Here is a 23,433-nt window from a genome sequence, read left to right as displayed (position 1 = left end):
TTGTGCTTTTTACTTTTAATTTTGCAGCTTAAGTGAGTCATGATCTCTGCCGGGCAATTTGTTTGGCGCTGAGTAGCCACTGCAAGTCTGGCATGGTGGTGGTACATAGCCTGATCGGGGACGTGGGGGAGGGGATCATCACACCAGGGCCAGCCATACTGGGTGTAGTTTGTTTGCATGATTTTTTCCTGCCCATGGATTTGGGGATGTGCGCCTGTGCTGTTGGAGGCACCGGGCATAATTTGGTAACCTGACATGCCCTAGTGTGCTTGCATGCAATGCGCAGGTGCGGCCTAGCCTTGCAACGCTCCAGTAATGAGCTGCATCATCCTTTCAGCACAGCACGTTGAACTGCAGGACCTGCTGCGAGTCTGCGGCTCTAGGCTGTCTGGGTGCACTGGCTGAGGTAAGGATTGGGCGATTGTCACTCTTTCTTTTTTTTTTCTTCTGGTACTTTGCACCGGACAGGAATCGTGCTTAGCAACACTTTTTGTTTGGTACAAGACGGTGCATGTTTTGTGTATTTGTGACATGGGCAGGATTCCAGGGCCGGACCGCAGGTCGGGCCGAGACATCTGGTGGACCACCACACATCCGGGTAGGTAAAGGGGAGGGGCACCTTACACCTATAAGTGACACCTGAGTGTCTGTTACTGCACCAGCCTTGTCCTGTTAAGGGACCCATGCAGATTAGCATCAGCTAGCCAAAGAGACTCATAAGGTGACCCATTCCTTTCCCTAATAGTTGTTGGTTGTGTTTCTGCCATGGTTGTATTTCTTGTTGTTTAGCTGCTCTTGTTATGGACAGTGATGTCTTTCTAATGCAATATGTTCTTTCCACTAATATTTCATGTCATTGTGAGGCGCTAGCCTAGGTCAGGTGGTGAGGAGGCAAGAATTCCCCTCCACCTCCATACACTGCAGCAAAATAGGCCGACATCCCTTGCTTTCTGCACTTCTGACTGACGACATGAGATCCTCTGACCTGTCACCACGTTACAATGACCACTATAGATTTTCCGCAAATTATTGGAAAAAAAGTTAACCTTGTGCCTAAACTGTCCCGAAATAAACGAAAAGACCTAATCCTTGTTTTGTGTAATTGATTTGGGTTGATACGGTGGGGGTGGTGGGATTGGAGGCATGCAGGAGCTGTTTTTTTGGAGCTTTGTTGATACCTCTCTCTGGAAACTTGATAGCATTGGTGGCCACCTACTTCGCGATGCCTGCTGCCATGTGCCCACGGTGCGCACTTGCATCAAGCCCTATAGTGTAATATGCCTGACTTACCAGATGCTTTCTTCCCGTGCTGCACCCCTGTCATGCCATTACCTATTATGTGCATTAGTTTTAAATGCACATCCCTCTTTTTATTTACTGGTAATGTCTGTAAACTGCCCCACGTTTCCCTTTTTGACTCTTTAGACACAACGCAGCCCCAACCCTGCCCCGTGCCGTGAAGTGGGTTCTGCATGGTGTTTGATATTTGTGGGGAATTGGGGGCGTGGGTCCAATGGTTGGTTCCATCCGCGCATTTCTTTGTACCACATGGGTTATGCACAGATCGTCGCTCATGCGTGCTGCTTGCTTGGGTGGGGGGGGGTGAGGAGCGAACGGGCAGGGTAGTGCTTTGAGTCATTGGGGGGAGAGGAAGGTTAGTGCGATCGAAGGAGAAGAAGGGAGGCACAGCAATTACGGGTGGTGGCAGGGAGGGTGTCGGGGCCTTTCAATCTTTTCAAATGAAACGGGCCTCAGGGGGGCCCCCAGCAACTGCCCCCATGTTACCAGTCCGCAGTCAGTCTTGTAACACGGCAAAATAGTTATTAATCTATTTTCGTTCTTGGCCTTAAAATGTGTGCTTTGTAGTGCTCGCAATATAAGCTGCATTTTCTCTTCCCTTGTGACATACAGAGGTGTTATCATCTCATTGCCTTTTAACACTGGTGCCTTCACATTAGCCCCTTGCTAGCAAAGAATGGTTTAGAGCTCTTCAGTGGGCCTTTAGTGTTTAAGCTCCATGCTGGCTCGCAGTCCTGTGTCAATCGGCAGCTATTTACTTTATCAGTGTTGCCATTTTAATGAATGCACCACACGGGTTCCTCAACCTGTTTTCTCTCTCACCATGGGCCCCCCATCCCTCATGTTGAAATGGGCCCCCACAAATCTTCAGCCATGCCTGCATGGTGGTGAGAGTGCACAGCAGAGCATGTCAGACGGAAGGAGAGAACAGTTATGCTCGACTGGAGATGTGTCAGGGCTTGTAGGTTGCCCATTTCACATGATGTTTGGGGGCACCATGGCCTACAGCTGGCAAGTACACTCAGAGCCACTGGAGGGATGCTTTGATTATAATGGACAACTAAAGGCATGTAGTGAGGGGGTTACAATATGTAGGTTATCACAGGTCAGGAAGCCAGTGGGGAGCTGAAACACCAAATGGCCTCTGAAAAGTTATGAATTGCTCTTTGTCAGCAATGTGCTAATGTACTCGAAACTAGAGTAACAAGCCACCATTTGGGCTTTTGTGCAGGCATCGGAAAGGCACTTGCCAGGCACAGCCCTAGTGGTATTAACTCATTGTTGGTAGCAGGTGCAAAATGGTGCAAGTACCTGGGCATATAATAGCAGTGCCTGGCAACATCTTAAAACATTTTAACAAGCCAAACATTTTGCCTTTGTCAATGCTTGTTTTAAACAGGACTTCAGTAAAGGACACAGAGAGTACTTATACATCAGATGGCTGAAGGCAGCCCTGATAAGACATTTGTATTACTCTAATAACGTGTTTGCAACTCCAATTAAGTCATGAACTCTCATAAGACTGTGTTGAACAAACACTGCCCAGCACTTTGAATGCAAAGCCTGATGGTTCAGCTTGATTAAAGTGAGCTCAAATAGTTCCCATGAGGAGGTGTTTTGAGCAGGTAGGGGCAGAAATGGGTGGGAATAACCATAGAGATTAGCATGGACAGGCAATGGTTGGGCACACAACCAAAATACAAATACAGACAATGTGTCCCTCCTCTTATGTCTTTCCTCCAGATCTGTGCTCCAATTCAATATGTTCTGCTTATAGGATAGTCCCAACTAAAAAGGTGAAAGGTCTTGTTGTGGTCCTTGATTGTGAGTGTGTAGGGCCACAGAACAGTGGTGAAATTGAAGAAGCAGCAGTAAAGTTGACAATGCACAGCTGTGAGGATGCAGAACATGTGGGGGTGACAGAACATGTGTGATTAGGATAGACATGAGGGGAGCACTCATACATCATATGGGGCATGTGTGTAAGTGTAGGTTAGAGCGTGGCACAATTGGAGCGAAAATGAGCTAGTAAGACTGAATGAGAGTGAGAGAATGACTAAGAGCGCAGTGTTGGAAGTGAGCGGTAAGGGGGGTGTGTTGCATGGTAGAGAGTCTGGGTGAGAGTGACAGTTCAAGGACATAAGAGAGCAGGTCTGCGAGCATAAGAGCATTGTGAGCTATGGGGGCAACTGCAAAGTGGGGTAGGCATGAGTCATCAGGGGTTATTGCCATAGACTAGCGGCAAAGGCAGGAGAGCACTGGTGAGGGCAGGGGTGGACTTGCCTGTAGGGAGCTCTGGAGAGTTCCCAGTAGGCCTCTGAATCCTGGGCCTCTTTTTGTGGTTACCTATTTTATTTCTAAATTTTCCCAAAGGAAAAGGGTTATGGGGCCACTTTGCACATTATTCCCAGGGCCTCTTTTGGTTCCCAGTCCACCCCGGGGGGTGTGGAGGTAGCATTTGTGACCCAAATAACACAGTATCATAGTCCAAATAAAGTAAATGTACAATCAAGGTTCTATAACAATAAGTAGAACAAAAACAGATTACTGTACACAATCCCACCTCATAGGAAATAACAGAGACAATGCAAGAGAGTGGAGAATGTAGCACTCTGAGCGTAGTTCCAGGGGTGGTTGGTAAGGTACTACCATTAAAAGGATATTGGTTTAAAAACAGGAGTGATTGTGGCCTAACTAGTCTATACGGTCCCAGTGGACCGTGGGGGAAGTTCAGTGTCACAGTACCTGGATTCAGTTCTTGGTGGGTTGACAATCAGCCCTGGGTTTGAACGTTAATGCGTGCTGATCAGGTTCCGTCGGGCATATAGGGTTGTGGAAGCCCCACAAGCAGGCTGGCATAAAGCAGGGCAAATGCATGTGCTTTAAGCGGTCGAATGGCGGCAGCTCAAGTAATGCAGGTCGAGGAGCTCCTAAGAATGCTTGCAGTTGGCCAGGCCGAGTCAGGCTTTAGCCCCTGGTAGAGGTCGGAGAGTGATGCTACAGCGGTTTAAAATGGCAGACGGTGGTTGTCAAAGTGGTGATCAAGGCTGCATAAACATGCAGTAAATGGGGCTGCGGTCCTAAGGCTAGCTGACCTGAGCCGTGTTTGTAACCCCCGGGTAGAGCCAGTGAGTGACCCTCCAGAGATTTGGTTTGGTTTCCAGCATTAAGCAGATGCTTTGGGCCTAGCAGGTGACCTTCTTTGCTAGGAACTTCATCTAAACCAGCTCGATGCAGTGTCGAGCTGGTTTAGATGAAGTGCAATAGTTTGGCTAGTTGGAGGAATGGAGACACCAGCACCAGTGCCTTCCCTATTGTTCAGGATGCAGGGAACATGAAGCGACTGGTTTGTTGCGGGAGAACAGGGAGCTTCGGCTGGTCTGGCCCTCCAGCTGCTGTGAGGCCTTTAAAAAGGACTTGGAGATAGAATACTCCAGTTCAGGGTCTGCTCTTCTTGCAAAGAAGATAAATTGAAGAACGTTTAGTCCTGGTCCACAGCACTGGACACTCCCGATGTTCCCTGGGCATGGTTATGGGACATATCTTCCTTCTGTCTTGGACGGTTCCTTCTTCACCTCCGGCGGAGAACAGTACAACTGTCCTAAAGGAAGCCCAGATGAGGAACTGAGGGAATTCTATTGAAGGGCTGTGAGACTCCTTCCTTTAAATGCACAAGTACTCAGGTGATTGGTCTAAAGCTAGCCTGCATTAGGGGACCAATCCCTGCTCCTGGCTGGAGTGGGCCTTGCCCTATTGGTCTGGCACCCAAAGTGCTTTTCTCCAGAGGAGGTGAAGGAGACAGGAAACGGAAAGACAGGCAGTGAGAAACAATAAGATGGAAGGCTTCTTCCAGTGTCCAGAGCACTCTTGCCTATCCCACTCCCATCACCTTCCCTCTTACTGGCAACAAAGACCCTTGTATATGCAGCATCCTGGTGTGAGGCTGCTCATCTTGAATGGGTGTGCTCCTTTGATACCTGATCCACAGCAGCTACCTGCTGTGTGGCTATCTCTGGGGAAGGGGTTTCCGGCCTTCACAAAGAGAATCAAATAGAGGCTGAGTCCTCTGGTGGATTTCTGTCCTGCCATGTGGCCCGTGTTAGACGAATACACAGTCCCTTCGACAGCAGAGGTGACTCACAGGAGTTGTCACATGTGCTGTACCAATTGGGACATGGCGGCCATGATAATAAGTATTGTTATGCACTATGCCTAAACTCAGGCATAGCTTATTCTTAGAGATTACCCTACCACTAGCTTGGGGTATTCATGATGATCATTGTAGTTTGGGTACAGGGAAAATATCTTAAATGTTTCCCCTGTGCTGCAGTGAATTTACTGTACCTGTGGTGGTTGAGTGTGTTTCTTTTGACCTTTGAACCTGATCTGTGCCACAAGCAGAGCAGATGCTGCAGATTAGGCTACTGATGCGGCAGGGCACATGTGCATTATTAACCAAATCATTGTATGTACTAAAAATAAATAAAATCAAGACTTTGATCACTTGCCATATGACAATTCCTCACATGCACCACAGCCAAAAAGGGGGAGCCTTATCCTTCTAAGGGTCTGGCTCATCCTCGTGAGGCCATCTGCATCGGTGTGATGTGCCCCCAGTTTGTGTCAATCCCTGACATGGCCCAGTGCAGTCATTTGGGGTTCTCTCAATGCATGGCCATAAACAAACTCAGAGGTATGTGGTCGGTTTGGACAGTAAAATGAGACCCCAACATATAGGTTTTCAGCATGGGTACAGCCCAAATTTCAGCAAACACCTTCTTTTCAAAGGTGGTCCAGTTGCGCTCTCGCTTGTCAAGTGATTTCTTAGATACGCACAAGGTTGTTCTGCCCCTTGAGAGTTCAGTTGTGCTAACAGTGCATTGTTGGAAAATGTGCAAGTGCCTGTCAGTATGATAACCTCTTGGCTGAGATCTTCAGAATGAGGACTTGGCACAGGCCATCCTTCAAACTCTGAAAGAATAACTGACGGACAGGGGTCCATGTCACCTTTTTCTGCAGCTTCTTTGAGGTTATATCATTCAGAGGCTCATATCTCATAACCTGTGAGGCCCAGGAAGGCCCTCAATTGCGTCTGGGAGGTGGGGATGGCCCAGTCCATCACTGCCTGGACTTCACCCTAGATAGGCAGTTTCTTATCACCAACTACCAGATATCCTAGGTAAGTTACACTACCCTGCACTATGTGACATTTAGACACCTTTATAGTCAAGCCAGCCTTGGGATAGATGGTCTTCCCAGGTGTAGCTGAAAACAGCAACGCCGTTGAGGTAGGTGACACTGAAGTCTTCCAGCCCCATTAGGACCTGGTTTACCATAATCTGGAAGGTGGCAGAGACATTCTTTAATCCGAACGGCATAACAATGAACTGATCATTTCTCCCTGGGTCTGAGAATGCAGACCTCACTTTTACAGGATCAATTAAACTCACCTGCCAGTACCCAGGTGTGAGGTCAAAAGTACTCATGAACCAGGCAGCGCCTAACCGGTTGATTAGCTTGTCTGCTTGAGGGATGGGGTATGCATCTGTCTTCGTGACAAGAGTTGAGCCCCTGATAGACCACGCAAAAACTCCTTCTTCACGCTACTGGACATTTTAGGGACCAGTAGCATTGGACTGGCCCAGGGGCTGCATGATGGTTCAATAACTCCCCAGGCCAACATCTTGGAGACCTCCTTCCTAATGGTATCTTTGACCTTGTCTGACATCCAGTGAATCCTACTCTTCAACGGCTTACTGTCGTTGGCGTCAATGTCATGTACGCACCAATCGATCTTCCCTGGAGTCAGGGTGAACAAGCCTGTGTACTGATCCAGCAACTGTTGGCAGCCTCACCTCAGCTATTCAGTGAGGTCTGAAGAGAATTGAATAACCTCGAGAGACCTGTTGGTGGGCTCTGCATTTAACAAGTTGGGGAGGGGATCTGTCTCCTCCTTCATCTCATCATCCATACCCATCACCAAGTCATCCTGGCTGCAATGGGGTTTAGGCGGTTGACCTGAAAGACCCGATGAATCTGCCTCAGGGTCTTCATGTCAATGAGGTAATAAACCTAACTGACCCTTTCCAGCACCACCTAAGGGCCAGTACACTTGTTGTCTAAGACACTGGGCTTGATGATTCAGACCATCTGGCCTGTTGTGTACTCCGTCATGGTCCCCTTCTGGGCATGCCAGTGCTTCATGAGCTCCTGGCTGGCCATCAGATTCTGGATGCTCTGTTCCCTGTACTTGGGCATCCGGGATTGGAGTCTGAGCACATAGTGCACTATGTTATGGGAAGGATTTCAGAGATTTCCCTCCTATCATTTCTGCACCAAACTTAGTGGATTCCCTAATGGGACAACCAAATTGGAGCTCAAAGGGAATGAACCTGACACCTCTCTGTGGCACCACCCGGTAGGAAAACAGGAGGCATGGCAGGAGAATATTCAATTTTCTCATGAGTGGCGCTTCCAAGCCACCTATCATGCCTTTGAGGGTCTTGTTGAACCACTCAACAAGCTGGTTAGTTTGTGGGTAAAAGGCTGTGGAGAACCTGTAGGTAAATGACACTCATCTCACTTCCCATATATGCTAATATGAAGTTGAATCCTCTGTCAGATATTACTTTTATAGGGAATTCCACATGAGACAATATCCCAATGAGAGCCTTTGTGACCCCAGGGCCTTGATGCTCCTCAGGGGCCAGCCTTGTGGTTCTGGTGGCATGACCAACCATGACCAAGAAATAAAGGTTTCTTGAGGAGGTTTGAGAATCTAAAGGACTCACACTGTCCATGCCTATTCTCTCGAAAGGCTGCCCAACCAATGATACTAGAATTAAGGGGGTCTTAGTGGCTCCACCCACTTTGCCAGATGCTTGGCAAGTGTGGAAGGACAGAACAAATGCTTTCATCTTTGAACCCATCTGGGGCCAGTAGAAATGGGGCGACAGCTGGCCGGCTGTTTTCATCATTCCCTAAGTGACCTGCCAATGAAATTTCCTGAGCCAAGTGAAGCAGGAAACCTTCTGTGGCACTGGGGAGCCACCAAACACCGGCTGGCCCTCATCTCAGAAGTATTGGGCTCATTGTACAGGAGAACATTCTTCCAGTACATCTTGAACAGCCAGGTCTTCCCCCTGCGGTTGCTTCTCTGCCTGTTCACGGAGATCTACCAACATTGGACAGTTGTGCTGTGTCTAGCAAAAGTCAGCCTGGCTTGGGCCCCCAGCTAAGAACTAGTTCCTTAGCTCAGGGAGGCCCATGAAGTCTGAAACTACCATGACCTCCACCACAAGTTCAGGTTTGATGCATGTAGGCAACTGCGAGGTCACTGAGTCCAGTGCAGCCGCAGCAGGCACTCCAGTGCTCACAAGAATGTCTCCAGTAGGAGCAGGCATCTCTGTGGAATCTAGATCTGGACTGGGTAGCACCGGCAGAGCCAGTCTTATACCATAATCAGCCAGAAGAGCCCATAGACAGGGCTGCTACCTGAGCTGCTTCTTTGGCCCTCCATCAGAGATGATTTAAGCATCTGGTCTATCGTTTCCTAAAAGACAGCCTACAGGAATGGCATCTTTGACAGTGACACAAAGTTGAGAGGTTTCCCCCTCCAACTGAACTCCACGATAGCCAGTGGTCATAAGGTGAGACCATTGAATCCCTTAACTAGTCTGGGAGGACCACATATGATTATGTCCTCTAGCATCCATTGTCACTGAACAACGGTGATATCTGCAGCAGTATCACAAAGTTTTGGGTTTTGCTCCCGTTAATGAGCATGTGGACCACAAATATCTCTGTGTTGACGGGGACAGAGGCCTCAGTTGGAGAGCCAGTGCGTTTCCCACTTAGAGATACAAGGGTGCATTTGGACTACTGCAGGCCACGTGGGAATGCATCATCTAAGATGCCCATGTTGACTATTTCCTCTTCTTCCTCCTACTTGAGTTGGCTTGTGTCTACCCTTGCAGGCAGAATCTCCCTGCCAATGATTCCAATCTCTGCAGGTAAATCAGCCTTGAGGGGCTGTGAGTGTGGATGCCCAGTGCTAGTGGTGCCCTCACTTCTGTGTTCTGCCAGAGCAGAATATGTAAGTGGCATGGTTCTCCCCATGAACTTTTGGGGTCCTTTCTTGGCAAAAGGGTGTGAACCTTTGTTGTTACCCTCTTTCGGTTTATGTTTCTTGGTCCCCTTGTCATCTGGTTTGAATACACTAACCACTGCCTTTTTCTGTGCATGAATAGCGACAAACTGATCAGCCGTCTTTGCAAGCAACAGAGGGTCTGTTACAGTCTTGTCCACTAAATGCTGGTTAAAGTCTATCTTGCATTGTTTTAGCATACTCTCACATGCAGCCAGATTAAACATGCCCACAAATGTGTCAACTTTGATACTTGTAAACCAAACACTGAGATATTTTAGAGACTGATGCATAAATGCCTCAAAGGTTTGGCTCCCCTTCTTGGTGAGCTCAGTGAGTTACTGTTCTGCGGTTTTGCAGAACTTCTGGAGGACTGCAGCCTTCATCTTGGAATAGAGAGGCCTCTCCTCTGGAGTCAACTAAATAATTATATCAGTTCCAACCATCAGAAGCCATCTTATAAGGGTTGCACGCCATAACTACCCATCCACCTCTTGGAGGCAGAAAGCTAATTCCGCTTTTGAAACCAGTCTAAAAAATATCCTTACCCTTCTCATATGGTTAGACTAAGTCCTTGGGGAGGTGGCACTTAAGCTTTCTTTGGGAGCCACTGCTGGAGATACCTCCTTCTCGAGAGGAAGTTTTGGTTGTCTCTTTCTGGACGTTGATCTCCAACTTGCACAACATCACATAGTCCCTTTGCTTCTGTTCCTCCAGGGCCATCCTCCTCCCCTCTAGAGGGTAGAACCTGTCAGTGTTGAGTGCTGCGACAGTCTTTCTTGCCCTGGCTGAAGAGCAGGATCTACCTGATGAGTGCGACCTGCAGAAGGCTTGCGAGACGTGGGATCCCACAGTGCTCCCCCAGTGGGAGGAATGCTGAAATTTGCTATTGCTGTCACTCTCCTCAGTGGTTTCTGCACCCCTCCAGATGTGTGGGCAACAGGGTTAGGGGATCCAGCATGTTGCTGGTCATGGTGTAGCCCTCCATCCCCCTATGATCCGTGAAAGCCTGGAGACTTTTCAGCAGTTTGTCTTTCTTAACCTTACTGCCATGAGGGAGACCCAGCTCTCGTTCTCTCTCTCTAGAGAGAGAGGTCGCACAATACACTTGCTGTCTAGGTCTGCACCGTGTTCATGTCGAGTTCCATTGTTGTAAAATATCTTAGCAGTAAAAATGGCTGTAGACACAGACTGTTTCAAATCCCACTGCTACCACCAGTGTGACGAATTAGGTTCTGCATTGCAGGAGTACAAGGCTGAGTAGGGGAGAAATAGCTACTCTGCCCTCACACTTGTACAAACCAAAACATAACGCAATGATAAAGGTAAAACAGTGACAATCAAGAGATATACCTCAGTTGCCTGTTTTGGTAATGTGGGCCATAGGAAGGCTATACTCTCAAGAGGGGTGTGAAGGTGATCCAGCAGTCACTGAAACAACCCAGTATCACAGTCCAAAATAAAAGGAATGTCCAATCAAGGTTCTATACAAATATAAACACTTTATTAAAAAACACCATCTGCAAATAGAACAAAAACAGATCACTGTTCAAAATCACACCCCAAAGGAAAGAACAGAGAAGATGCAACAGACTGGATAAAGTAGCACTCTGAGTCAGTGTCGAGCCCTGCAACAGTATTTCTTGGCCTGGCTGAAGAGCAGGATCTACCTGATGAGTGCGACCTGCCGAAGGCTCATGAGACGTGGGATCCCACAGTGCTCACCCAGTGGGAGGAACGCTGAGAAGCGCTACTGCTGTCACTCTCCTCAATGTTTCTGCACCCCTCCAGATGTGTGGACAACAGGTTTAGGGGATCCAGCATGTTGCTGGTCGTGGTGTAGCCCTCCCTGCCCCTAGCTTCCCTGAAAGCCTGGACACTTTTCAGCAGTTTGGCTTTTTTAACCTTACTGCCATGAGGGAGACCCATCTCTTGTTCTCTCTCTCTCTCTCTCTCTCTCTCTCTCTCTCTCTCTCTCTCTAGATAGAGAGAGAGAGAGAGAGAGAGGTTTCACAATACACTTACTGTCTAGGTCTGCACCGTGTTCATGTCGAGTTCCATTGTTGTAAAAATATCTTACCCGTTAAAATGGCTGTAGACACGGGGCCTCATTACGACCCAGGCGTTAAGGGTTAACGCCGTCGTTAACCCTTAAGCCTATTCTGATTTTAACGGCTGCTTTTAGCAGCCGTTAAAATCCATTGCGCTAACCCGCCATGATGCTAATTACGCCACCGTAATTTACGGTGGCGTAATTAGCGCCTTCCCCACTCCCATTATGCCCTATGGGGCAAAAATGGGAATGGGGAAGGGAAAATGGGAAATGGGGATTTACCACCCCACTCACCTTGGAATGGGGCGGTAAATCCGCCATCCACCATGGTGTAAACATAGTTTACACCATGGTGGTAAAGTTGGCGTACTTAGCGCCTGGGTCGTAATGACCCCCACAGACTGTTTCAAATCCCACTGCTACCACCAATGTGACAAATTGGGTTCTGCCTTGCAGGAGTACAAGGCTGAGCAGGGGTGAAATGGCTACTCTGCCCTCACACTTCTACAAACCAAAGTGTAACGCAATGATAAAGGTAAAACAGTGACAATCAAGAGATCTACCTCAGTTGCCTGTTTTGGTAATGTGGGCCATAGGAAGGCTATACTCTCAAAGGGGGTATGAAGGTGATCCAGTAGTCACCGAAACAACCCAGTATCACAGTCCAAAATAAAGGGAATGTCCAATCAAGGTTCTATACAAATATAAACACTTTATTAAATCACGCCATCTGAAAATAGAACAAAAACAGATCACTGTTCAAATTCTCACCCCAAAGGAAAGAACCGAGAAGATGCAACAGACTGGATAAAGTAGCACTCTGAGTCAGTGTTGAGTCCTGCAGCAGTCTTTCTTGGCCTGGCTGAAGAGCAGGATCTACCTGATGAGTGCGACCTGCTGAAGGCTCACGAGATGTGGGATCCCACAGTGCTCACCCAGTGGGAGGAATGCTGAGAAGCACTATTGCTGTCACTCTCCTCAATGTTTCTGCACCCCTCCAGATGTGTGGACAACAGGGTTGGGGGATCTAGCATGTTGCTGGTTGTGGTGTAGCCCTCCATCCCCCTAGCTTCCCTGAAAGCCTGGACACTTTTCAGCAGTTTGGCTTTTTTAACCTTGCTGCCATGAGGGAGACCCATCTCATGTTCTCTCTAGAGAAAGAGAGAGAGAGAGAGAGAGAGAGAGAGAGAGAGAGAGAGGGAGAGAGAGAGAGAGAGAGAGGTTGCACAATACACTTGCTGTCTAGGTCTGCACTGTGTTCATGTCGAGTTCCATTGTTGTAAAAATATCTTACCAGTTAAAATGGCTGTAGACACAGACTGTTTCAAATCACACTGCTACCACCAATGTGACAAATTGGGTTCTGCCTTGCAGGAGTACAAGGCTGAGTAGGGGTGAAATGGCTATTCTGCCCTCACACTTCTGCAAACCAAAATGTAACGCAATGATAAAGGTAAAACAGTGACAATCAAGAGATATACCTCAGTTGCCTGTTTTGGTAACGTGGGCCAGAGGAAGGCTATACTCTCAAGAGGGGTGTGAAGGTGAACCAGTAGTCACCGAAACAACACAATAACACACTCCAAAATAAAGGGAATGTCCAATAAAGGTTCTATACAAACACTTTATTAAAACACACCATCTGCAAGTAGAACAAAAACAGATCACTGTTCAAAATCTCACCCCAAAGGAAAGAACAGAGAAGATGCAACAGACTGGATAAATTATCACTCTGAGCATAGTTCCATGTGTTGTATGTAAGGTACTAGCAGTACAAATGAGGTCAAATCAAAACAAAAACAATCCCCACAGCAAGGTCTGTTACATAGACCTACTGTTTTCACTGTCTGGGGACCCCAAGACAATATTTTGTAGTATAGAAGAAAACAGTTCAAATTCACATTTTAATGGGAAGGAAAGGTGTAACACACAAAAGCTATATCATTAAGAAAAATATTTTATTATAGAAAAAAGACATATTTCTCATTAAAACTGTGTTAAATAATACACAGATTAAGGAACAACCCTAAAACCAGGTTATCAAAAAACAGGACGATTACATACACAACATCAATGTAAAAATAAAAAAACAACCATACCACATTAACTAAAAAAACAACATTTACCATACAAATATCAGTGGAAAATTCATTTGTTGCAATCTATATATAACCCAACATGTTTCTCTCTGTTGACTCTTAGATGTCTGACATTCATCAGGGGTAGCTCATCTTAAAATTCTACAGTAATCGTCCCCTCCAGTCCTGGTGGGCGTGGATCTGAACTTGATCCTTAATGCAATCTATAAAAACATACAACCATATTAAACAATTGTGTGTGCACCAACATTTTTCCCAAGATTTACCTACCTTTAATGTCATATGTCAACATTACACAAACACGGAAGCCTGAATTAATAAAGCCACCTGTACCTAGTCCCCATTCGGGAACCCTTAGCACCAAAAATCTGCTGTAAACATATATACCTTGGGATCTGTGTTGGGATCTGTGTATTCCAAGGATCCAATGTCGCCAATAATACAGTCACATCCAGCCGGATATCAGCCGCTTATATTAGTAATCCTTTTCAATGGATTTGAGTAAGAACACACTAGAGAAGAAAACATAACGACACACTGTGTCACACTATAATCATACCGGAGTATAAAAAGTCAAAACACCCCCTAAGGAACATGCTTGCACATACCTTGCAAAATGCGGTAGCCAAATGTGTTCCCAAAAGAAAATAAACCTTTGAGGAGAATGATCACTCTTTAATGTGAAACGGCTACTGTGTCAAGTTCTAACTCTTCAAACACAATCTGTGGAGATTAAACACAATAAGAAGTAATCAACCGCTGTGTTCACTAGTGTTCACTAGGGTATTATTTAAACAAACAATTTTCCTGCAGTTCCAAGGCCACGAAAAAAGGCACATAAATGATCTACAAAGTGCGTCCCCAAATAAAGGCAAATACGCCAATAGTGAGCCTCAATATACACATCCTAAGCCCAAGCTCAATATGTTATTTAGCCCAACAAAAACGCATCTCCATTTAGCCTAGCATAATAAAATGCTACACACTGCTGAGCCTCCGTATAGTGTTTATCCCAAAAAAAGGGGTTTACATGCCGCCTGTCAAATGTTGTTAAACTTTATGCAGCCTCCAAAGTGCAATATCACTCCGTTTGAAAACAACACATGCACGTTATGCACCACACTCGTGAGCCTCTGAAAACTGTTTAACTCAAAGACTCATCTCCATACTGCATCGCAGGAATTCTCAAAATCAGTGCTGCATCCACTGTCCAGTTTCTACTCAGTTTCAAAAAAGAGCCTGCATGCATGTAACCATACCTAAGAACTACTGCATGCATCCCCAAAACAAAGCACAGTTACAACACCTCATAACGGTAAACTTACCCGTAATGGACCAACAAAGCCCAAAGTTCTTTTTCAACCGCCGATTGCCGTGGTTCAGGTACCACCATACAATCCTCTCAACGCCATTGTTGTAAACACACAAAAAAACACCAGGAAAGTGTAACGCTCACCTGATTCTCGCAGAGGCGCCGGTCTTGACTGGGCAACTACCGTATCTTCAAAGGTGATGTGTAGCACCCGGTTGGCTCTTTGGGCTGGACCTCTGTGCACTGTATGCCTGACTTCAAGAGTGAGATGTCTGCAGATAGAAAATATGGGATTAATGAACTGGGGTTATTGGGGTGTCCCTATCTCTTTCCTTTTTTGCTCTCCTGTAGACCCCCAAAGGTTAACGCTCTCACCTTAGGTAAGTGAATGCCGAGCTCTCCATCTGCCTCGGGGCATGGTGCTGTAACCAGTTTCTTCACTGGATAGGTAGCGCAGGCCTCTTGACTTCAGAGGACTGCTGTCTGTCGTTTACTGCACGAACGGTAAGTTTCGAGTAATTCTATTGTCTTTAAAGTCTTTAGTAATGATGTCTCTTGTTTTGCAGGGTTCCGGCGATGGCGGATGACGGGCTGAAGTGAGTTGAAGATGGAGTCCGTGTGATGAATAGAAGCGCCTTGAAGCACGTAAGTAAGCGCTTGTTGCCTGCTTCACGATGCGCTCTAACTGTCTTTTTATTTTGCAGGTACGAGTTCGGAGCGACTGCAGGGTGCCGGAATACCCACTGGGTTCGATGTGGAAGGGAGTAATGGCACGTGAGTATTTAAGTTCCCCAATGTCTTTAAACGCACCTTGTTTTGTCTTTCAGATGTGGGATGCAGCGCCGAAGGCCTCCGGAGCGTGCAAAGAGTTGGTAAGCTTTTGTCTTTCAGATGCCGGAATGCAGTGTGAAGACCTCCGGAGCGCACGAAGAGTAGGTAAGCATTTGTCTTTCAGATGCCAGAATGCTAACCTGTTCTTTCTTGTCTTTATAGGTGTTGCTGAAGACTGGATTCAGGATGGTAAGCCTTTTTCCTTAGGCCCAGGATCCGATGCAGAAGACACGATGAGCGTTCTGCTGCAGAGGATGCAGAATAACGCAAAGCAAGATTCATCCACCGGGTGTGGTTTAAATAGCCTCCTGTAGTGCTTAGGTGTCTCCTTCCACAGCCACGCCTAGGTAAGAAAAGAGTTCCTGCTTTCCAGAAGAGTTTCAGTGTTCTGAATCTAGGGAGTGGCTCCTGCCCCACCCAACAGGAAAAGTAGTTCCAAACAGAAGAGGATCAGAGGCTCAACTGGCAGGCAAGTAAGCAGCATGGTCTGCTGCAGGTAAGTCCACCCAAGCATTATGAGCCCGGCGCTTCCAGCGCTGGGACTGGGCATATTTATGAGCCTGGTGCCACTGGCACCAGGACTGGGTCCAAAAGGTCCCAATTGGGACTGGTTGGCACTCGGAACCTGGGTTATGGATCTGCTTCCAAGGGAGTTGGGAAAACCCTGACCTTTTGGAAGCAGAGATCATGACAGTACCTCCCCTCAAGGCCCCTCCCAAACCGGGCTTCTCCGGGGGTTTTGGCTTGTCAGGAAATGTTCGGTGAAATCTTTTGATTAGGCGAGGAGCGTGGACATATTCAGCAGGTTCCCAGGATCTCTCTTGGGGGCCGTAGCCTTTCCAGTCAATTAGGTAAAATAGTTTAGATTTGGAGATCTTGGAGTCCAGAATGCTTTTGACTTCAAACTCGAGTTCTCCATCAACTAGGATGGATTTTGGAGATTTAGTTAGTCGGGTTTGAGGTTGCACGGGTTTTAATAGAGAGACGTGGAAGACCGGATGTATCTTCATGTGCGGGGGCAAGTCCAACTTGACCGCTACTGGGTTTACTATGGTAGTGATGGAATAGGGACCAAGGTATCTTGGGTTGAATGTGCGTGGCCCTTTTAGAGGTAGATATTTGGTGGATAACCAGACTTGGTCCCCTACTTGATATTGAGGGGCTTCCTTCCGATGTTGATCTGCTCCTTTCTTGTATTGTTCTTTAGCCCTTTGAAGGTGAGAAACAGCTTCCTTAAAGGCTTGGGTGATTGTAGAATGCAGGTAGTCTACTGCTGGTGTTTCAAGATCTTGGAGGGGATCCAACTCCGAGGTTCGAGGGTGACTGCCGTACAAAAGAAAAAACGGTGTTTTCCCAGTTCCCGAATGGACAGAGTTATTGTAGGCATATTCGGCTATCCAAAGGATGTCTTTCCAAGTTTTTTCAGTTTGTTGCAGCATGCAGCATAAATACTGTTCCAGAGTTTGATTGGTCCTCTCGGTTTGTCCGTCGGTCTGAGGGTGGTGACTGGTCGATAGTCTCACATCAATTTGAGCCGACCGACAGCAACTTCGCCAAAAATGAGAAATAAATTGACTACCTCGATCCGAAATTAGAACCGAAGGAAAACCGTGTAGACGGACGATGTTTTCGAGAAATTCTCGGGCCAGAGTTGCTGCTGTTGGCAAGCCTTTGAGTGGAATGAAATGCGCCATCTTGGAGAATAAGTCCACGATTACTAGAATCGTATTGTACCCGGAGCATGGAGGTAGATCGGTGATGAAGTCCATAGAAAGCGTATGCCAAGGGCGAGGTGGGATGTCAATAGGGCGTAAGAGGCCTGCTGGTCTTTCCTTTTGACTCTTGTTTTGGGCGCATACTCCACAGGACATTATAAAGTCTCTGATATCTTTTTTCCAAGACGGCCACCAGAAGTAGCGCTTGATCTTTTCTGAGGTCTTGGCCATACCGGGATGACCTTCCATTAAAGAATCATGATAACAAGAGATTACTTTTTTCTGTAAATCTGTGCTGGGTAGGTATAATCGTTCTTGGAAATACAATAAGTTGTCCTTTACTGCAAAGTCCTTTCCCTGCAGATGCCAATTCTGTATGTCTGCTGGAGTTACAAGTTGCCTGGCTTTATCCTTAACTTCCTCTATGGATTCTGTGGCGATTACACCCAGAATTCTTTGTTCGGGAATGATTGGTACAGGTTTAGGGTTGATCAAGTGTTCTTCCACTCCCATCCGAGAAAGGGCATCAGCTTTACCGTTCTTTGTACCAGGTCGATAGGTAATTATGAAGTCAAACTCGGCAAAGAATAATGCCCAACGGAGTTGTCTAGAGGATTGGGCTTTTGCGGTTTTCAAATATTGCAGGTTTCGGTGATCCGTAATCACAGTAACGGTGTGTCGGGCCCCCAGCAGATAATGCCGCCAAGCCTTAAAGGCAGACTTGATAGCCAGAAGTTCCTTTTCAGTAATCGTGTAATTGATTTCAGGAGGCGAGAATTTGCGGGACCAAAATGCCACGGGATGCAACTGATTGGTTAGCGGGTCCTTTTGTGATAGAACTGCCCCCATGGCAAGGCTTGAAGCATCAGTTTCCACGATGTAGGGGAGTTCGGGCGAGGGTGTTTCAAGATTGGTGCAGAGATAAATTTAGTCTTCAGATCCTGGAAAGCTTGTTCCGCCTCGGTAGACCATTCAAAACGTTTGTTTTTCTTTAACAAGGCAGTGATGGGCTGGACTATTCGAGAGAATTCGGGGATAAACCTGCGGTAAAAGTTAGCGAAGCCTAACATGCTTTGCACACCTTTTACGGAGGATGGTGATGGCCATTTGAGAACTGCATCGACCTTCTTTGAATCCATACGTACTCCGCCAGGTGATAATATGAATCCCAAGAATTCAACTTTCGTCACGTTGAAAACACATTTTTCCAACTTAGCGAAAAGTTTGTGTTGACGCAATCTTTCGAGGACCATTTTCACGTGTTTCCGATGTTCAGATTCCGATGAAGAATAAACGAGGATGTCGTCAATGTAAACAACAACACACACATCTATGAGCTCTCTGAGGACATCGTTCATAAAATATTGAAAGGCGGCCGGGGCATTGCAAAGTCCGAAGGGCATGACCTGATATTCAAATAGCCCATACTTGGTGCGGAAGGCCGTCTTCCATTCATCGCCCTCTTTTACTCGTACCAAGTGGTAAGCTCCTCTAAGATCCAGCTTTGTATATATGCATGCTTTTCTGACTTGGTCCAGGAGTTCAGGGATCAAAGGTAACGGATATCTATTCTTAACGGTGATCTGGTTCAGGGAGCGATAATCGATACAAGTTCTAAGGTCTCCTTCCTTTTTTGGAACGAAGAACAAAGCTGAAGAAGCAGGGGACTTGGAAGGACGAATAAACCCATTCGCCAGGTATTGATCCAGGTATTGTCGAAGGTGAAGGTTCTCAGGCTCGGTGAGGGCATACATTCTACTACAAGGAGGAGTAGATCCAGGTATCAGGTCTATCTGGCAGTCATAAGACCTATGAGGAGGTAGAGAGTTAGCCTGATCCTTCCGGAAAACATCTTGGTATTCTAGGTATTCGGGAGGTAACTGGGGAGTCTCTGAAGAAATTGCTGCCAGTGCAAAACCAGGTGGAGGGTGACAAGTAGAGACACATTCTGGAAACTGGACCGTTCTTGCTCGCCAATCGATCAGAGGATTGTGTTTCTCTAACCAAGGTATTCCTAGAATAATCTGAAACTGAGGGGCCTTGATCACATCGAACACGATCTTCTCATGGTGTCCATCTTGACTTACTAGCATCACCTCTTGAGTGGTATGCGTTACTGGCCCGGAGGCTATCTCCGTACCATCCACTGTAGTAATGACGTCCTTTACAGCCTTGGGACAAAGAGTTAGATTCATCCTCAAAACCATTTCATGATCCACATAATTGCCGATGGCACCGATGTCGACGTAAGCTTCAATTGCATGTAATCGATCCGGATTATCAGGGCTAATGAGGATCATAGGTATCACGAAATGCGAGGTCACGGAACTGGTTTTCACGCTCGGCAAGAGGACCTCTATTCTTGTCGGGTGAGGTCGTTTCCCTGCTCAGAGTTCGTAACTTTGGTAACTGCAGCTCCTACTGCCTTCTTGGCAGGTTTCACCGGACAGTCTCGAAGAAAGTGCCCTGAGTTTCCGCAATATAGGCATAATTGCAACTGTTTTCTCCTTTCCCGCTCCTTCTGTGTTAGAGGACCTTTCAGACCCCCTATTTGCATGGGTTCCCCGGAGTCTACTCCTTTGGAAGGTGTTGGCGATTTGGAAAATACTCGAGCATCAAACTTGGAACGGTCGGCCTTCCTGTTCTGCAGTCTATGATCTATTTGAACGACCAAGTCTATATAATCCGAACAGTCTTGTGGGGGATTCACTACTTGGGCTAAAACGTCTTTGAGCTCTCCACGTAGACCTCTATAAAACAGCGTAATCCTTTTGTCCTCAGGCCATTGAGTTTCCACTATTAGTCTATTGAAAGATGCAATATAAGCCAAAAGGTCTTGATTACCCTGTCGCAACGAAAGAAGCTCATTGTCCAAGGCCTGCCCCTGTGAATGTCTTGCGAACAGTTTTTCCATACTAAGCTGAAAGGCTTGAAAATCATGGAGAACCGGATCATCTTGATTAACTAGAGGGATCGACCAGTCTGCCGCATTGCCACTAAGGTACGAAAGTACAAAAGCTACTTTAGCTTGATCAGTTGGAAAGGCTGCTGGCCGGCATAAGAAGTGCAACCGGCACTGATTGATAAATACTGCAAACCTCTTTGGGTCACCAGAAAATCGTTCGGGCGGAGCCAGAGGTACATTCCCAGGTAGGTTGATCTGCACTGGATTCATAGAGGATGTTGAAGGAAGATTTGCCCCTGATGCGGGTAACGGGGTCTGTCCGGCTTGTGACTGTAGCAATTGTCTAGCAAGACCGTCTGTTCTCTCCTTGGAAATAATTAGTTCCCTTCTTAGAGCATTCGTTTCCTGACGAGCTGCATGCACTTCTGCCCTTAGTTCCCCAAGTAACCGGGCTAGGTGGTCAGTATCCGAGGTTTCCATAGCGCCTGGGCGAGAGTTTTGCGGTAGGCTTTGCGTTCTGTAACGCTCACCTGATTCTCGCAGAGGCGCCGGTCTTGACTGGGCAACTACCGTATCTTCAAAGGTGATGTGTAGCACCCGGTTGGCTCTTTGGGCTGGACCTCTGTGCACTGTATGCCTGACTTCAAGAGTGAGATGTCTGCAGATAGAAAATATGGGATTAATGAACTGGGGTTATTGGGGTGTCCCTATCTCTTTCCTTTTTTGCTCTCCTGTAGACCCCCAAAGGTTAACGCTCTCACCTTAGGTAAGTGAATGCCGAGCTCTCCATCTGCCTCGGGGCAGGGTGCTGTAACCAGTTTCTTCACTGGATAGGTAGCGCAGGCCTCTTGACTTCAGAGGACTGCTGTCCGTCGTTTACTGCACGAACGGTAAGTTTCGAGTAATTCTATTGTCTTTAAAGTCTTTAGTAATGATGTCTCTTGTTTTGCAGGGTTCCGGCGATGGCGGATGACGGGCTGAAGTGAGTTGAAGATGGAGTCCGTGTGATGAATAGAAGCGCCTGGAAGCACGTAAGTAAGCGCTTGTTGCCTGCTTCACGATGCGCTCTAACTGTCTTTTTATTTTGCAGGTACGAGTTCGGAGCGACTGCAGGGTGCCGGAATACCCACTGGGTTCGATGTGGAAGGGAGTAATGGCACGTGAGTATTTAAGTTCCCCAATGTCTTTAAACGCACCTTGTTTTGTCTTTCAGATGTGGGATGCAGCGCCGAAGGCCTCCGGAGCGTGCAAAGAGTTGGTAAGCTTTTGTCTTTCAGATGCCGGAATGCAGTGTGAAGACCTCCGGAGCGCACGAAGAGTAGGTAAGCATTTGTCTTTCAGATGCCAGAATGCTAACCTGGTCTTTCTTGTCTTTATAGGTGTTGCTGAAGACTGGATTCAGGATGGTAAGCCTTTTTCCTTAGGCCCAGGATCCGATGCAGAAGACACGATGAGCGTTCTGCTGCAGAGGATGCAGAATAACGCAAAGCAAGATTCATCCACCGGGTGTGGTTTAAATAGCCTCCTGTAGTGCTTAGGTTTCTCCTTCCACAGCCACGCCTAGGTAAGAAAAGAGTTCCTGCTTTCCAGAAGAGTTCCAGTGTTCTGAATCTAGGGAGTGGCTCCTGCCCCACCCAACAGGAAAAGTAGTTCCAAACAGAAGAGGATCAGAGGCTCAACTGGCAGGCAAGTAAGCAGCATGGTCTGCTGCAGGTAAGTCCACCGAAGCATTATGAGCCCGGCGCTTCCAGCGCTGGGACTGGGCATATTTATGAGCCTGGTGCCAATGGCGCCAGGACTGGGTCCAAAAGGTCCCAATTGGGACTGGTTGGCACTCGGAACCTGGGTTATGGATCTGCTTCCAAGGGAGTTGGGAAAACCCTGACCTTTTGGAAGCAGAGATCATGACAGAAAGACTGTCTACAAGTAGCTTTTACCCATAATGCAAATGGCAAGGTAAAACAACACTAAAAAGGGACTCATCGCCAGGAAGAGCTGTCTGCAAGTAGCTTTTACCCATAATGCAAATGGCAAGGTAAAACAACACTAAAAAGGGACTCATGAAGTAAAAAACTAACTGTGAAAAGGGCACTTAGCACTTCTACATTTTGAAAATTCATGCCAGCCTACAAACTGACTAAAAAAGAAAATAACTTGGACAAGGAAGAAAACAACCACTAATGGAAAATACTCTGTCAAGGCAATCACCCACAACAAAGGGCATGGAGAAATGCCACATTTAGTCTAAAAAAAGGGGGCGGGGAGAGTAATCAAGAAATGTTTTTTTGTCCGAGTAATTCAGAAAGACAACTCCTTGGCCTCTCTACACCAATGAGAACAGTAAGACTAGAGGGCCAAACAGGCATGGAACAGGGAACAACATAATTAATCATCTTAACCAAGGTTAGTATAAGGCAAAGAACTGTATATAAATATGCAGTCATCGACATGAGAAACAACAGAGCATGACAGATGTGTATAATGGATACAGCCAATAATGTCCATTATAACTCGCATGATAAGAAGAGCACAGCAAGCTGCACAGGGAGGACTAGGGCACCCAGAAGCATGGGCCCTCATCATTACATAGCACTAACATTATGCCACTCGACATCTTCATTTAATCCAACCAAATGGCTGTGGGTTTTAAAGATGAGTTTTTGTTCTAAGGTGACTAGTCTGTGATCTATAACTTCTTTGCTGGGTCCATTGACCCGTTTAACGATCACCCACCTCAAATCTTCGTGTGAATGGCTATTAGCAATGAAATGTTTGACCATGGGTGCCTGTAAAGTCTTGGCCCTGATACAGCTCCTGTGCTCTATCATGCGAGTTTTACATTTACGGTTTGTCTTCCCAATGTAATGCAAACCGCATGGACAAGTTATCATGTAAACCACATTTGTGCTGTTGCAATTACAAAATTCAGTAATGTTCCATCTATTTGCCAGCCCTATATCTACCTCATTCGTGGAAAACTTAAGGTTACACATTACACAGTTACCACATGGGTAATTACCAACTACCGGAGGAAAACCCCCCAAAGTTGTTTGTTTGACTATTGGCTGTTTTT

The sequence above is a fragment of the Ambystoma mexicanum genome, chromosome 1q (assembly GCF_040938575.1).
Source record: "Ambystoma mexicanum isolate Mex_15411 chromosome 1q, UKY_AmexF1_1, whole genome shotgun sequence".
Lineage (NCBI taxonomy): Eukaryota > Metazoa > Chordata > Amphibia > Caudata > Ambystomatidae > Ambystoma > Ambystoma mexicanum.
The sequence above is the reverse complement of the archived record's forward strand: the minus strand, read 5'-3'. Positions refer to the sequence as shown.